This window comes from Anser brachyrhynchus, assembly GCF_964034855.1.
Source record: "Anser brachyrhynchus genome assembly, chromosome: 4".
In the NCBI taxonomy this organism is placed as follows: domain Eukaryota; kingdom Metazoa; phylum Chordata; class Aves; order Anseriformes; family Anatidae; genus Anser; species Anser brachyrhynchus.
In genome coordinates this window covers 4,793,030-4,808,983 of record NC_137698.1, presented here as the reverse complement: position 1 = coordinate 4,808,983, position 15,954 = coordinate 4,793,030, and the positions used below count along the sequence as shown (strand labels likewise).

General features: G+C 43.2%; 1 long non-coding RNA gene across 4 annotated transcripts in view; it reads left to right on the top strand.

Annotated features, from left to right (window-relative positions):
• LOC308195170 overlaps positions 1–15,954 on the top strand; it is a 59,080-nt gene that overhangs the window by 4,087 nt on the left and 39,039 nt on the right. The window contains exon 3 of one of the 4 annotated variants that reach the window (XR_013951304.1): positions 8,235–8,419. The exons of the other annotated variants lie outside the window; for them this stretch is intronic. This is a non-coding gene — a long non-coding RNA (uncharacterized lncRNA). The remainder of the gene's footprint in view (positions 1–8,234; positions 8,420–15,954) is intronic. 4 annotated transcript variants of the gene reach the window in all.

Sequence of the window (15,954 nt, the reverse complement as noted above, 5' to 3'; positions counted from 1 at the left end):
GAAAACTTTAAAATGGATGGAGGTAGCTAAAGGAGAATTTCTCTAAACTGGTAGAGTTTTGATCGGTGATGCTATATCTGCCAATGTTCTGCATGTTTTCTGAAAGCTAAGGGAGATGTTTTTAGGGGTATGTCAGGGTGTAAGTGGTGAAAAGAAATATTGCTCAGTTCAATTGTCCATTAGAGTAAGGACTAGATCACCTCATAGGAGCAGAAATTAGGGCAGGACTTCTTTAGTTCTGCGCTTCTCAGAAGCTGGGCCCAGTGCCTCTGGCTCCTGCTGCTCTGTGCTCCTGAAAGCAACACCCACTTCTGACAGGGAGTTTTAATTCCATGTGCATCCTAGCTACTGATGCATACAAAAGGTGAGGTATAAATCTTGCTTTACTATGAAAGAGGCAAGCTGGATGCTTGTTTGGAATAAGGACAGCAGAAGAGCATTTAGACTTTACATGTTTGGTGTCACTTGTAGTCTCACTCGTAATGTAATTAAGTTGCCTGTATGTAAAACGTTCTTTTCCTGCAGTAAAATGGCTGTCATTCAAACTGCACTTCAGATATCGAAGTTCCTGTCCTACAGTGAGATCAATCCTGGCAAAAGTAAATATAGATGGATGCAATTGTTTTGCAGTTTGTAGTCTATGGGCCTGATTTTGACTGTATGCCTGTTATATACTGTCATAATGCCATTGGCTTCCTTGGAAATAATTGCTGATTACAGTAATTTGAAGGCTTGTCTACATGAAGTACATTTAAGAACTGAATTGGGGTGTGACTGTAAATCATATTAGCTCTTCAAGCCTCTGTGGATCCTCTTGCTCTGAGTGCCTTCATGGAGTTTGGGTTAATCCACTTCCAAAGTTAATTAGTATCCTAATTTGTTCTGTGCTAAGTTTTTAATGGCCAGCAGGCTAAATTGATATTGCTCCCAATACCTGTGAGCTCCCAAATCACCTGTCTCCTTTCTGTTTCATTCATATGGTCCTATTACATAGCAGTGTGATTATAAACTCAGTGTTTCTGAAATATTCTCAGCCCCAGAGTTCCCCAGTTAGAAGCGAAATGTGTCATGTTGTGCTTTCTCTCCCTCTCTGCGGTGATGAGGGAACTTACATATGTGTGAAACTCCTAGGTCCCTATGGTGGAGAAGTTTAGGTGAGCACCTATCTTCCATACTATCAAATGCTATTTTGCGTGCTTTTATGCAGAGGGTAATGCAACACAGAATGCTGTACATGGGTTCTTCCAGCTCTGAATTAGTCTCTTTTATCTGTCTCTGACCACAACAGATGTTGGCAGCCTTTCTATTCCATATCCTTAAGTCAGACTAAGAATATCAGTTCCGCTTAGAGAAGCTGTAGGGAAAAAGTTTAACCCTTTCAGGCGGCTTTCCCTAATTTTTCTTTAAAGCTCTTGACTTTTTATTTTAAAGGAAGAGAGTCAGCGAATGTCAAAAGCGACAAATATATCTTTGGGGGGGGGTGGTCCTCAGTTTAAATTTCATAGATGTGCTCATTCCCTCTCATTGGGGACACAGACAGAGGTTAAAAAGATCACTGCAAATGTTTCTGATATAAAATTAGCAAAGGAATTTGCATGGAATGGCAGCAGTGCTCTAAAAGGCTTGAGTGTAATCTTCAGCATTTAGAAGGTACCCTATTGCACCACAGACGGCACTAGCAATCTCTGGAAAATCAGCCCCTCTTGCACTTCCCAAACAATCAGTTCATTATATTGCATTGGTAGTAGTATGAAACCTTATTTTGAAGGTTTGGAAAGAAGTAGGCTATTTTTCCTATAGGTAAAATTAACAAAAGTTTCATATACCTAGATTATCTTCAGAATAACCCCAGGCTGTTTGCTTTCATCTTAAAGCTCAAAAGCAAGCAAGAAAAACAAAACCATGGATATATACTTTAAAATAATTACAAATGCAGGTATTTTGTTGCTATGTTTTATTTAAAGCTCACCAGAGGTCATAAAAAGGAAGTACTATATTAGAATTAATAGTTTGAGAAGTGCCTATTATATCTCCACACAATCCTTGTCCTCTGTTTGCTGCTGCTGGTTGAGATTACCAGCTATCAGAAAGATCTTGGCAATGCCAGAAACCAGTCCAGCTTTCTTATCATTCTGCTGCTGTACTCATGCCTCAAATACAGCCCTGCACTGCCTGATGTTTAGCTAGCTACATGTCTTCAAGCGAGAGGGCTGTAAGGATCTAATTTTACTGACTGACAAGGGCTGCAGAAGCATACACAGCTTGCTCATATCCTTTGTGGAGTTGGAAGCGGAGCCACCTTTTCTTTTTTTTTTTCCAACCACACAGAGACGCCATCACATATGTTCAGAGGCTGATGAACTGAAAAGATCTGGGAGCCACATGTGACCAGTAGAATGAGCATCAGCCTAGCGTAGAGTTTCAGTGGGAGATGACTTTTGGGAAAGTTCCCACAGAAATGCCATTGTAGCATTTCTGTCCTTACCGGGCCTGATTTCATTTATTCTGAGGCTTCCTCACATGTTCCTGGCACTGCAACGAGACCTTAAAGCGGGTATAAAGCACATTTGTGATCACATCGGGGCCCTTTGGCATTGCCAGAAGGGTGTGAAAGGGCTGCTCATGTCAAGAAGAATCTGGCCCACTATGTTTATCCATACAGTAGCTTCTGCTGAGTCAGAGTCTGCCTCACAGCCAGGAAAAAGGAAGGGCTTGCTTTCATTAGGGGGCATCAATGCTATCTGGTGGTTGCAGATCATCGGAGCTCAGAGCATGCTGAGGGAGGATCACAGAAGACTTTCTGGAACTCCAAAGCAGGAATACTTCGGTGTGATGAGTGACACAGTTGGAAAGATATTTTCAATAATACAACAGCCTATCCTTAGGGCTTAATCTCCCAAAAGTGGAGAGCAGGAACTGATCCTTCTCCTATGAGAACAGAAGGAAAAGACCTCAGGAGGCTTTGACAACCATGCAAGTAGGCAAGTCTTCAGCCAGCTTGCTCATGGAAATGTTGGCAGCACCTTTTCTGAGGGCAGATAACAGAATCTCACAGAATCTTCTAGGTTGGAAGAGACCTCCAAGATCATCCAGTCCAACCTCTTACCTAACACTAACAAGTCCTCCACTAAACCATATCACTAAGCTCAACATCTAAATGTCTCTTAAAGACCTCCAGGGATGGTGACTCAACCACTTCCCTGGGCAGCCTATTCCAATGCCTAACAACCCTTTCAGTAAAGAAGTTCTTCCTAATATCCAACCTAAACCTCCCCTGGCACAACTTTAGCCCATTCTCCCTTGTCCTGTCATCAGGCACGTGGGAGAACAGACCAACCCCCACCTCTCCACAGCCTCCTTTAAGGTACCTGTAGAGAGCAATAAGGTTGCCCCTGAGCCTCCTCTTTTCTAGGCTGAACAATCCCAGCTCCCTCAGCTGCTCCTCATAAGACTTGTTCTCCAGACCCCTCACCAGCCTCGTTGCCCTTCTCTGGACTCTCCCGAGTACCTTGACGTCCTTCTTGTAGCGAGAGGTCCAAAACTGAACACAGTACTTGAGGTGCAGCCTCACCAGAGCTGAGTAGAGGGGGACAATCACCTCCCTAGACCTGCTGGCCACGCTGTTTCTTATACAAGCCAGGATGCTGTTGGCCTTCTTGGCCACCTGAGCACGCTGCTGGCTCATATTCCGCTGACTACCAACCAGTACTCCCAGGTCCTTCTCTGCCAGGCAGCTTTCCAGCCACTCATCTCCCAGCCTGTAGCGCTGCTTGGGGTTGTTACGCCCCAGGTGCAGGACCCGGCACTTGGCCTTGTTGAACTTCATACAGTTGACCTCAGCCCATCGCTCCAGCCTATCCAGATCCTCCTGCAGAGCCTTCCTACCCTCGAGTAGATCGACACGCGCACCTAACTTGGTGTCGTCTGCAAACTTACTGAGGGTGCACTCGATCCCCTCATCCAGATCACCAATAAAGATATTAAAGAGGACCGGCCCCAGGACTGAGCCCTGGGGGACTCCACTAGTGACCGGCCTCCAACTGGATTTGACTCCATTCACCACGACTCTTTGGGCCTGGCTATCCAGCCAGTTTCTAACCCAGCGAAGCGTACGCCAGTCCAAGCAATGGGCAGACAGTTTCTTGAGGAGAATGTTGTGGGAAACGGTGTCAAAAGCCTTACTGAAGTCAAGGTAGACCACATCCACAGCCTTTCCCTCATCCACTAAGCGTGTCACTGTCGTAGAAGGAGATCAGGTTCGTCAAGCAGGACCTGCCCTTCATAAACCCATGCTGACTGGGCCTGATTGCCTGGTTGCCCTGTAAGTGCTACATGATGACACTCAAGGTAATCTGCACCATGAGCTTCCCTGGCACTGATGTCATACTAACAGGCCTATAGTTCCCCGGGTCTACCCTCCAACCCTTCTTGTAGATGGGCGTCACATTTGCTAGCCTCCAGTCGACTGGGACCTCCCCTGATAGCTGGAACTGCCGATAAATGATGGAAAGTGGCTTGGCCAGCTCCTCCTCCAGTTCTCTCAGTACCCTTGGGTGGATCCTATCCGGCCCCATCGACTTGTATACATCCAAGTGCTGTAGCAGGTCACCAACCATTTCCTCGTGGATAGTTAGGGCCACATCCTGCTCCCCATCCCCTTCCACCAGCTCAGGGTACTGGGTATCCAGAGAACAACTGGTTTTGCCGCTAAAGACTGAGGCAAAGAAGGCATTAAGCACCTCAGCCTTTTCCTCACCTCTTGCAACAGAGTTTCCCCCCGCATCCAGTAAAGGATGGAGATTCTCCTTAGTCCTCCTTTTTGTGTTGATGTATTTGTAAAAACATTTTTTGTTATCTTTAACAGCAGTAGCCAGATTGAGCTCCAGATGAGCTTTGGCCCTTCTAATTTTGTCCCTGCACAGCCTCGCAACAGCCTTATAGTCCTCCTGAGTGGCCCGCCCTCTTTTCCAAAGATTATAAACCCTCCTTTTTCTCCTAAGCTCGAGCCACAACTCTCTGCTCAGCCAGGCTGGTCTTCTTCCACACCGGCTCATCTTTGGGCACGTGGGTACAGATTGCTCCTGAGCCATTAAGATTTCCTTCTTGAAGAGTGCCCAGCCTTCCTGGACTCCCCTGCCCTTCAGAACCTCCTCCCAAGGCACTCTGCCAACCAGTGTCCTGAACAGCTCAAAGTCAGCCCTCCGCAAGTGCAAGACAGCGGTTTTACTGGACCCCTTCCTGGCTTCATGTTGGTCCTGTGGGATGAGTTAGCCTGTGAATTGCTTGCCTCCTCACAGAGGGGACCAACAGGAGTAGGCTGAGGAAAATGTAGAGAAGAGTATTTTCCTCAAGTTATGTTTTTTTCCACGTATTAGGTTAAGTTATAGGGCTTGTGATAAGCTTTTTGGGTAGATGGGTTGGGGGTGGAGGGAGGGGAAGGTAGTGAGGGTAGGTGGAAAGTGGAGGCCTGCTCTCTGAAAGTCGTCGTCTTGGTGCCTGTTCGGACAAAATAGCTGATCCTACTATTGCTTTCTCAACTGTTATCTAAGCACTTGATATGAGAGACTAGTAATTTGGTGAAAGCCAAGCATTTCAGAGGCAGTCACCACCCCTGCTGAACCCTGCAAGCCTGTTTGTAGGACACAGCGGGGTTATTTTGGCTTCTGCCTCTCTGAGTGGTTCCTCGTTGGTATCAGACCATGCGGTGCCCACCAGCACCATCTTCCTGGGTCCCTGTCTCCTGTAGCACCAGGTACCATTTTGCCAGCTTGTTCTTGTGCGAGGTATGTGGTAAGGATTCATTGTCCCTCAGACAGAGAAGAGGTTTGAGGCAGGTCAGTGTGCTGTCCACTTCTAAGTGGGATATGGCTGCAGCTGCTGCCGGCCTTCTGCAGTTTTGTGGGTTTGTCCCTTTGCTTCATTTGCTTTCCCTCTGAGCACTCACAAATTTTCATACAAAAAAAAGTTAAGTGCCCAGCAAAATGTTTTTTTTTTTTTTCCACTACTGTGAGAAAATAAATTAAGTCTTTCGAATGGATGCAGCCAGAATCCTATCCTGTCCTTCCCTTTTTGTTGCCAACCTGAAAAATCACTCATTGCTGCAGTCCAACTTCAGACATAATGTCAATGTGTAAGGGACAGATCGTGAAACTTCTTGCTGTGGTGAGTGAGGGTTTTAGAGTACATACCCAAGAGATTTTCCTTACTGGGAACTGATCTATCATGTTCAGTATGTGATTTAAACAGTAGCATGTCCTGCAATTACCATAAGATAATGCTAACTTATTTTTTAGAGTTTGCCAGGCCTGTTGGTTAATGTTGTCTACTAATTGATAGTCAGAGGGTTTCTTAGTCACTTGTGGTAATGTGGTCTTCCTCTTTGCCGGATTATTAGTCTTTTAAGTGGGATCCAGCAACTTTCCTCAAAAGAGCGGAATACTAGATTCAGCCAAGAAACACTTTGAAATGATGTTTAACCTTCCAGTGTACAGAACATGAAGGGATAATATTCTTTCTCTCCTCCAAACTCATACACACATGATTAATTGCATTATTTATCCCCAGCAAAGTACTGTAAAAAGGTCTATCTTTATTCATCTCCATTGCAACTCAGCAGAGAGATATTTTAGATTCTATGTACTGTATCTGTTTAGCTTCTCCATTTCATTCATCTGTAGTTTTGCATATATATTATCCTAATAATTATACCAGAATTCTAATGATTCTCCCTTTTATCATTGATAAAGATCTAGTAGTTTATTGAAGAGTATTAAAAAAAATAAAATTGAAGATGGGCCAAATGGCATAACAGAGAGCAACAGTCATGATTTCCTGTAGTCGAACCAGAACATTTATGGAATGGTTTTCCTGAACAGATTCCGAAGTGCATCCTAAGTTGCTTTTACATTCCTGAGAATGAGAAAGCCCCATTGTCCCCAGGTTTTTCATACTGAAGCATGGTATAGATGTGCTAGAGACAACTCTAAGTTGGATTAATTTCCAGAAGTGCTGGAGACATAGCCTAGGATATTTAATACTGGTCTAGAAATAACACCCAAAGAATAAGAAATGCGTGAAGGAATAAATCAGATACTGAGAAGGTTTTCTTTTGTCTGTTTCATGAGCAATGCTCTCCTCCCAGTTGCCCAGTTCATTGTAAGACTGGAGTTGACCTAACTCCTTCAAGTTTTTGATATTTTTTGACTAGGGATATTCTATTTTTGCAAAGTAGGCTACTGTGTCAGGTAAACAGGCTGCCATGTGTGCTCTGCTCCACCAGCTGAGAATGAATGTGCATGTAGATATTCAGAGGTCTGTGACTCTGATGAAAGACTGACCTGCTATCCAACAGGTAGAAATCCAAATCATGTTAAGTTTCTTGAGTACTTGGCATAGTGTTTGAAGAATACAAGGCTCAAGCTGCTGGATACTTGGTTATCTTCTTGCCAGTTCATTTTGGGGCTTGAAGAGTTCTGTTAATACTGATGTGTTCAATGACTCCAGTCACATCCCAATCACAAATCATATTGCTTCCACTCAGGCTGTGGATTAAATACACAGTCTTGGATTTTTTTTCTATTTTTTTTTCTTTTTTCTGTTCTCTGGGTCTTTTGGAACAAGTTTGTTTGAAATAGTCCCAAGCTTAAACTCTGTTATTAACCCTGTAAGGTAATTGCCCAATTTCATGAATGGGCTACGGAGATCCTTAAGAAAAACATCTGCATTTGTTGGGCTGGATTTTTGCAGATTTTTGTTTTTAATGTTTGTTCATCGTGATCATCAATGACATAGGATTTGGAAATGGTGTTTCAGTTTGGGCTACTAGTTTCATTCTTTTCTGTGTAATGTTGTTTTCTTGCCTGCAGACTTTTGTTCTGGGATTTGGCTAGTATGAAATACATTTTGCATCAACTAGTGACTTCTGTCATAGACAAACATAACTTCATCTAATGCTTGGTTCTCAAGGTGTGTTTAAGAACAGGCTCTAGCAGGAACCCTGCTAGAGACAGGCCATCTATGAGCTATTGGATGCGTTTGGCCACCTGGCTCTGTAGACTGAAGTTTCACTCTACCCCAGTTATCTTTCCTTTCACTTCACATCTCAGTCTTGTTGAAAAAATAGGGTTGGAAGAGATTAGCAACTCCCCTCTCCTATTTTTTTTTTGCCATCTGATGTTTTAGCTACAGATGGTGGCTGACTGTAATGATGAACAGCCTGTTCCCTTCTGCTGCAGGAAGTCCGCATAAGGAACAAGAGCATGGATGCACCAGAAGCCTGCTGGGCTCCCCACCGATGCAGTGCAGAGTGCAGGGGCTGCCTGCCTCCCCACCTCTGAGGGGCTGTAAGTGGTGGCACTGCTGAGCTCCAGAAACTGGGAATGGCACAAGAGGCTGCTAGGAAACTACTGATGCCTCTCAGGTACTTGCAATGGCGATACACCTGGCTGTTCTCAGCTAAGCCTTGCTGTTGTCTGAGGTTGGCCATTTTAATCTATGGTTAAAGCTTTTCTGTGTTTTTTTGTTTTGTTTTTTTTTGAGTGGAGATATCTATCCCTTTTGGCCATATCTCTGCTCAGATGTGCTACTTCTAATGAGTAAGCGTTAGTAAAAATGGAATAGATCTTCAGAGCAACAAAACTGTTCAGCTCTGAGAAGCAATCCTTGCAGATTTTAACTCCCAGTACTCGTGTCCTGCCTGAAGAGTGAGTAAAGAAATAAGGAAGATCTGAATTGTTAAAGTCAGTTGCAGCAAATTCACCAGCTTTTGCCAGACAAGATATTATTACTTGAGCCATTCAGTCCCCCTTTGAGACAGAAAAACTCTGAACTATCCAAATAGATCCAAAATTTAATCCAGTCACATATTTTTTGAAAGGATCCTGAGCAGAACATGAAGTTGCCTTGATCAGAGAGGCTGAATTATTCTCTATTTCTACTTTTGGCAATCCGGAAACATGCCTGTCTAGTTCCAGGAATACTGATACTCAGAAGTGAGAGTACTTTAATGCAGAGATCACTTCAGAAAAAGCATACAAAGGTTATGTTCATCCCAGCATGAGGGAGTTGCTAGTTAATATTATTCAGTGATAACAGTAAATTTGTAGGCTAGGGGTTTCTGTTTTAATAGTCCATTCCAGTGTTTGGCATGGTAAGTTTCATGTGACAAATTACAATTTTTTTCCCCACCTTATTAATAAATTCACCAGAATTTACTTGAAAAATCTTCAGAAAATAACTTAGGCTACAGTTTAGCTGGCCACCTATTTCCTTCTTTCTTCCCTACTTGCCTCTTCAAAAATTATAAACGCCTGATGTGCAGAAAATGTTTAGGGATAAACTAAAACTAGATCTAAAGTATCTCAAGTATGTAGATCTAAAATAGGATGTTTCTACTATTAGTGACAGATATTCCAAGTTTCTCAAAGGATTACACAAGAAGTCCTTAGGGCTAGGCAGGAGTACGATGATGGATGTTAAAGTAGTGTCATTTTTAGGCATTTTTCAAAAAAGTGGTTATTTTTCTCCCCATTTGGGAGCTACACAGCAGGATTAATGGTAACTAATGCAGTGTAGGTTTAGACACACACACAAAAAAATAGTCGCAGCAAGCAATTTAAAGTCTCTCAAACATCTAATATTGTGAATAAATAGGAATACATAAACACATGACCCGATTTGTTGGCATGAGTATGGGGTGCTATCTTTACCTTAAAGTAGCATACCACTCAAAATAATGTCAGGAAAGAAAAGTTTTCCTGTGCACGTTCTCAAGCATTCCATATGTACTGCATTTCACAGTATGCTGCTGTGTTTTGTGCTTCTTACATGTGCTGTCTCTGGCAAAGTTTACCAACATTTTACAAGTGTCTGGCTGCACACGCATTACTGTTGGTGATCCGTGCGTTATATTCATTTTACTTGAGGTCATGGGGAAAACACTGTTTCTGTGTTGGGAAAAAGTTGTAAACCTCATAGAGTTGCTTTATAAAGCAGCTGCAAATACTTTTTCTCCAGCTGCCTTTCTTCTGCTTTTTGACACTTTCTGGAAAAGATTAGTAATTTTTGAAAATGAGAATATATATAGTATACCTAAGCTCAGAAGTTAAGTTTGACTTTAAGTTTGATTTTAGTCAAGCAATTGAGCATCTTTCCTTCCCCAACAAAAACATGAAAATAGGGGAGAAGTGATTGAAACAAGTGTTCTAGGCAGGCAAAAATTTGCCAATAATTAAGATAGTTGAGAACAGTAGATTTAGTTTAGAAAATACAGCGATTAAAACAAGCAAGGAATGGACTAATTATAGTTGCAGGACGCCTATTCTATATGAGTTGCAAAAATGAGGATAATGGTCCACACTCAGGGGAGAGAAGGGGAGCGGAGACCGAGGACGCTCCGCTGTGAATCAGGCGAATAATAATACTTCAGCATGTCTAATTGTCTAATGCTGCAGTGTGTATAAATTAGGGCAAGCTGTATATTTTACAAATTAAAAGCAACCCAAAAATTAAAATTAAAAGCAACCGAAGCCTGTCTCGTATGAGCTCTGGTCTGCTGCAGAAGAGTTGGCTTTGGTGTTTTCTGCATTGGTCACCACGTGGCCCCAGCGATATGAAAGTGGAGGCATCACTCAGTTTTGGAAGACATGGTTGCATCAGCACCATGTTACTGTGAAAGACTTCTATAATTTTGTCTTTGAATGATCTCCAGCAGTCTCTCTGCCTTGCCTTCAGAGATGGAAGTTGGCAAGTGCTCAACGTTGCTTTAAATCATGTCTTTGGATGTGAACTGAAGGTCTTCCCCACGACCTCCAAACCAGAGCGCTGCACGCAGGATGCTCTAAGGGGAGCAGGAGCGGTATCACAGCGGGAAGGCTTTGCATCAGCTGGCTTCAGGCATTGAAAGTGCTGTGAATTAGGGGCTTAATCTCCCTATAGTGGATGCAGAGACGGGCTATTCGGAGGAGATCTTCCGAGTACCTGGACTGTAAGCCTACCTCTTCTGAAAAAAACTTCTGAGTTATGGGCATTGCAGCATCTGTAACATCCATCCTAAAGATATTAAGACAAAACTCATTTGTGAAACTGCTGGAAGAGAGGGCCTTGCACTTTGAGGAGGAGAGAGAAATAATGGAAGTAAAAAAGCATAAGTTGTGAATAGTAAGAAAATGTTTGGGATTTTCTAGTTTTCCTATGCCACAACATGCTTCCTCCCAAGTTATTTAACAAAAATGTAAGGTGGCTAGCTCTGATCCTCGGTTGCATCTGTGGATATTTCTGTCTACTAAGCATCACTGTCTGCCTCTTCCTCCCCGCATCCCTTGAATCTATCTTTTAATCTTAATTCAGTTCCAGGGCTTTGGTAATGTTTAACTATCTTGTTAAGGATCTTAATTTAATCCATATATTGCCTTTGAGTGGTAGTAAAAGCTGGCTAATAAAGAAGTTAAACTGTGAACTAATTTTTCTGCAGCAGGAAGGGCTTGAGGCTCATGTCCGATCACGTTTTCCTGTATTGGGTCATTGTGAGTCCAGCTCTTGTCCTGGGAGCGATCTGCTCCAAGCTTTTCTTAGCACAGGGTGATGTCAGCTGCTCAGGTAGGATGCTAACAAGTCTTCTGTGTCTCAGAGGCTGAAATCACTTTGTCTCCAGCCTTAGCAAACACTATTTTGTTTCTTTCTGTAGCAAGTACAAAAATTAATGAAAGTAGCCGCTGTCCATGTGTCACCGCAAAACTATTCCACCTTGAAAAGATGGGAACATAGGCCCTGTGGAGAGATTTGCAAAATCCTTGTGCTTGGACAAGGTTAAAGCCTTCCCCCTGCTTCCCCTGAAACAGAGCTGAGCTTATCCATAGTTTTGATCTTTAGAGTGTCAGGCTCTCTTTGGTTGTGTTTGAGACCAGGGGCAGGAATGGGAAAATGCTGAAAGGGCCTGGACCTGGGGGTTTTCCTGGTTCAGGCTGAAGGCTTACCAGACAGGGGTTATTAAGCAATCAAAGTGGAGTGTTTAGCAGAAGTAACCAGGCTTCAGAGCTGCTTGAAGTTATCCTGTTCTGAGTTGAAGGTCACAGGTCAGATGCTCTGTCAGGTTTCCCTGCAACAAGTTTTCAAAGGCAAGAGCCAGCACTTTGCAAACTCCCAGTGTTAACATCTTTCATATCAAGCTGGCAAATGTCTGCGTATGCAGACATATGCATACGTATCTAATTATCAAACTCCTAGGGTCAGAGTAAAAAAAAAAAAGCCACAAAACCAAATCTTTAAACAGCTTGATATAAAGCCATAGATCTCTGCACACCCAAACTTTGGGGAGTTTAAAAACCTTATTCCGATTTGGATTTTGTCTGTAACGCACATCTCTTCTATAGCCACAAGTTCAGTACACTTGTGCCTTTTAGCAGTTATGCTAGAAAAATACCCAGAGACAGATCTGTGTAATTAAAATCCTGATTACTGAAGGGATCGGCATGTGATGAGGCAAGAAATGGTGGCTAATATCTGATGATATCTCGCAAAGGAAGAGCCCTAAAGCTTGAATTTGTTTAATGCTCATTTGGTTTCCCATACATGAATGATACTGATCATCTTTTGACAAGCGCTGCTGATGATAATGGGTGCGAGTAGGAGCGTTACTTGTTTTGGTTTGCATTGCTGAGCATGACATTTAAAAGAAGAGAGAGGCATCTGTGTCTAACCTTTCAAGGAGTGTTTCCAGAGTCAAGCTTCTCAAGCTTCAGCTGCTTGCTTTTGTGGGACTAGGTGTTTACAGAAGCTGACCCTGTGACCCACCACCTACCAGCACACGCCTCCTCCAGTACTGCTGAAGGACACCACTGCAGCCAGCACTGGTTTGGGTATGTGTTTATAAAAAAGGTTATATGGTGTGTCTCCTTTGTGGAACAAGGGACTAGATTTGATGACCTAAAAATCCCTCTGAGAACTAGATACGCTTGTATATTATCATCTGTTCTCATGAGTTGGTAACTTAGCAAAGAAAAAGACCAAAATTACTTTTTTCCCTCTGGAATTACAGTGTTTCTGAAAATCACATCCATTGAGAGCTCTAGTTAGACACTGACAAAGAATCCTTGCCTTTAATTAAATTGTAAGTATTTCTTGGTAGTGATTACAGTTATCATTTTAATTATTTTCACGAAGTACAATACCACTGGCTCACACTGGAGCTTTTCAAAACGCATCTCTTTACTTAGAAGGACAAATAGCACGCTCTGATCAGTGAACTCACGTGATTTGCAGATACTGTAGTTAACAGAGATTAGTGTTTCTATGATTTTAAAGATTTAGCTGTCATCTTTCATTTATGTTTAAACCTCACTTTTCTTCTTTTTTCTCCTGAGGGCATTACGGAAGGAGTTTCTTGTTAAATTTGTCTTGGAGTTATCCAAACTGAGAAAAGAAAATGCCTACTCTGAAGGAAAAAAAAAAAAAAAAAGGAAAATTAAAGAATATCCACAGTTTCCACGAGTAGTGTGGAAAGCATGGATATTATTCAAGCTTTATGTGGGGGACAGGAGGGCAAGAAAATAATGAAGATGATAAACAGTTCTGCCATGTAGGTCACGAGGGCATCCCACCTTGCACAGGATATTGTGCAGACTGAAGATAGTGTCCCAGTGCTTGTGGTGTGGGTACGACTTGCTAGAGTTCCCTGTCCAGCAGTCCCCCGGTCCTGCTATTCTGCTCCCTGTTACTCCAGCCTTAAAAATCATGCAAATCCTCTCCCGTCCCAGCACACAAGCAAGGGAACCCCGTCCTGCTGTGTGACCCAAATGGCAGCATCGCTGTGTGAGGAGCACACGTGGTGCCGTTTGATGGAGGGTGTGCATCCATGTAGGTTGCCTGATGGGAGTTGCGTGACATTCCTTCCTGTCTCTGGCTAGGGAATGATTTAGGTGGGACCCACTGGATATCTTTAATTGAGAGTAGTACACATCAGGGCAGGCGATGAGCCCCCGAAGGGCTAGTTCAGCCAGAAACTAGAGGTTACTTGTATTGGCCAGGGCTCACCGGATTAGGCACAGTAACCGGACAGCTTCTGCTCCAAACCGCTACCAAACGAAAAGGAGAACAGTATTTTAATATCCATTTGGTAGTTTAAATGATACGAGCTCTCTGAAACTGGTTGCAGGTAAAAGGTACAAAAGATGCTGTGAAACGAAGTGGATTGAACAAAATTTCCCAGATAGGGAAGGGGGAGTTTCTTCAGTGAAGAGATTAGTTCTTGTGTAAGTATCCTATTTCAGTCTGTTAGCCTCTGTAGTGTCCTCCTCTCAAGTACTGATTCAGAGGGTATGATGCAGCCTCTGACAGCTGGCCCCAGACTGAATGCCACAAGTATACACAGAAGTCTTTCAAATAACAGATTTCACCTTTAACACGAGGGGCTCAGTACTAATTCCTCTGATTTCCTTGGTGTCTGAAATTACCAAGTAATTTTTAAGTGGTCTGCCGGGTGACAATTGCTGCAATCACTCACTCTTTGCTTGAGACTCAGTGTATCTGCTTTTTCTCCTTGTATTTTCTCACTTCCCAACCACCTTTAAAGTCTTTCTCAGAAGTTGTTTAATTGTCTACGTGTCATAATTCCCCACACCCATTAAGATATCATCCCAGCCTGTAGCATTCCCATATATAACCTTACCTGTAAAAGAAAGGAGCAGAACTCAAATACCACATCCTATTTTTGAAAGTTTCTGCTTATTAGGCAATTTCAAAAATACATCTATTATAATTTCATATCAACTCCCCTTGCTCTCAAAATTTGTGCTCTACCCTTCAAATGTTTGTATAAACCTTTAATTCTTCCAACCCTCCTCCAGCTCTGATCATCTTATTTTTCCTTTTCTCCTTTTGATTTTTTTTATAGCCTTTTATAATTTCTTTCTTGCAAATCTTAACTGGCTCTGCCTTCTCATTTAGTTTCTTCCTCCTTCTCCATTTCCAGTAGAGATAATTCTTTGTCCTTAGAGCTTTGAGTGGTCCCGTGTGAACACTCATCAGTTGCTGGCGCTGTTTTGCTGACAGAGGTGTTGCAGTGTGCAGAACGGGAGAGTCAGCAATGCTTGGACCTTGATTATGAGAAGACCCTCCCCTTGCTGCTTCAGCCTCCCTTCCAAACACTGGAGGGGAGGGGAAACGCCTGGTGGAGCTGATATATTAATACACATGCAATAGTACCAATTGCCTGCAGGAGTAAAAATAAAACCTGAACACCTAACTGAAGAACAAAATTAATTTTTAAAATGTAGGTCATATGTTAATACAGCTCCAGAAGTAACCTGTATAGCACCACCAAGCACATCGTAGGAGTGTATCGTGCTTTTTTGTTGTTTTTTTTTCTGCCTTTGCCACTGTCTGTGCATGTACAACTAACTGAGCCATCAGACTCGATGGCCATGTTGATGAGATGATTCCTTCATTTGAAGTTTGGTAACGAGACGGTTTGTGTGCTCTTGTGATGGGGGAGTGTCGAGAGCTCAGGCCTACCGGCAGAAGCAGGCTGTGCTCTGTGGCCCTGTTCTGGATGGTGTGAGCAGACTCTATCCATGCTCATGGTACGATTTGATTTGGATATGTGTAACGAGAACTTTGTTAGTGGCCTGGTAGTGACAACCTGTTGTCATCTCCTGTTTTTCTTGCAAAGCGCGCAGGCAGGCAGCAGTTTGGCATGTGCAGGGCAGGACGTGCCCTGTGAGCCAAATGTGCTGCGAAGCCAACTGGGGAAAAACGTGCCAGCACCTTTGTCTGCATCAAAAAAATTCTTCTGGTGGTCCATAACACCTTCCTCCTGCTGGTCTGGGAGTAAGGATGTCCTAGGGGCAGGCTTTGGGACAGGTGCATTGGCCCGGCAGCAGCGTTCGTATCGTCAGCTGTGCTCTGAGCGCTCCTGTTTGAAAGCACCAGGATCGACCACTGTGAAGGCCAGGCCAGTGA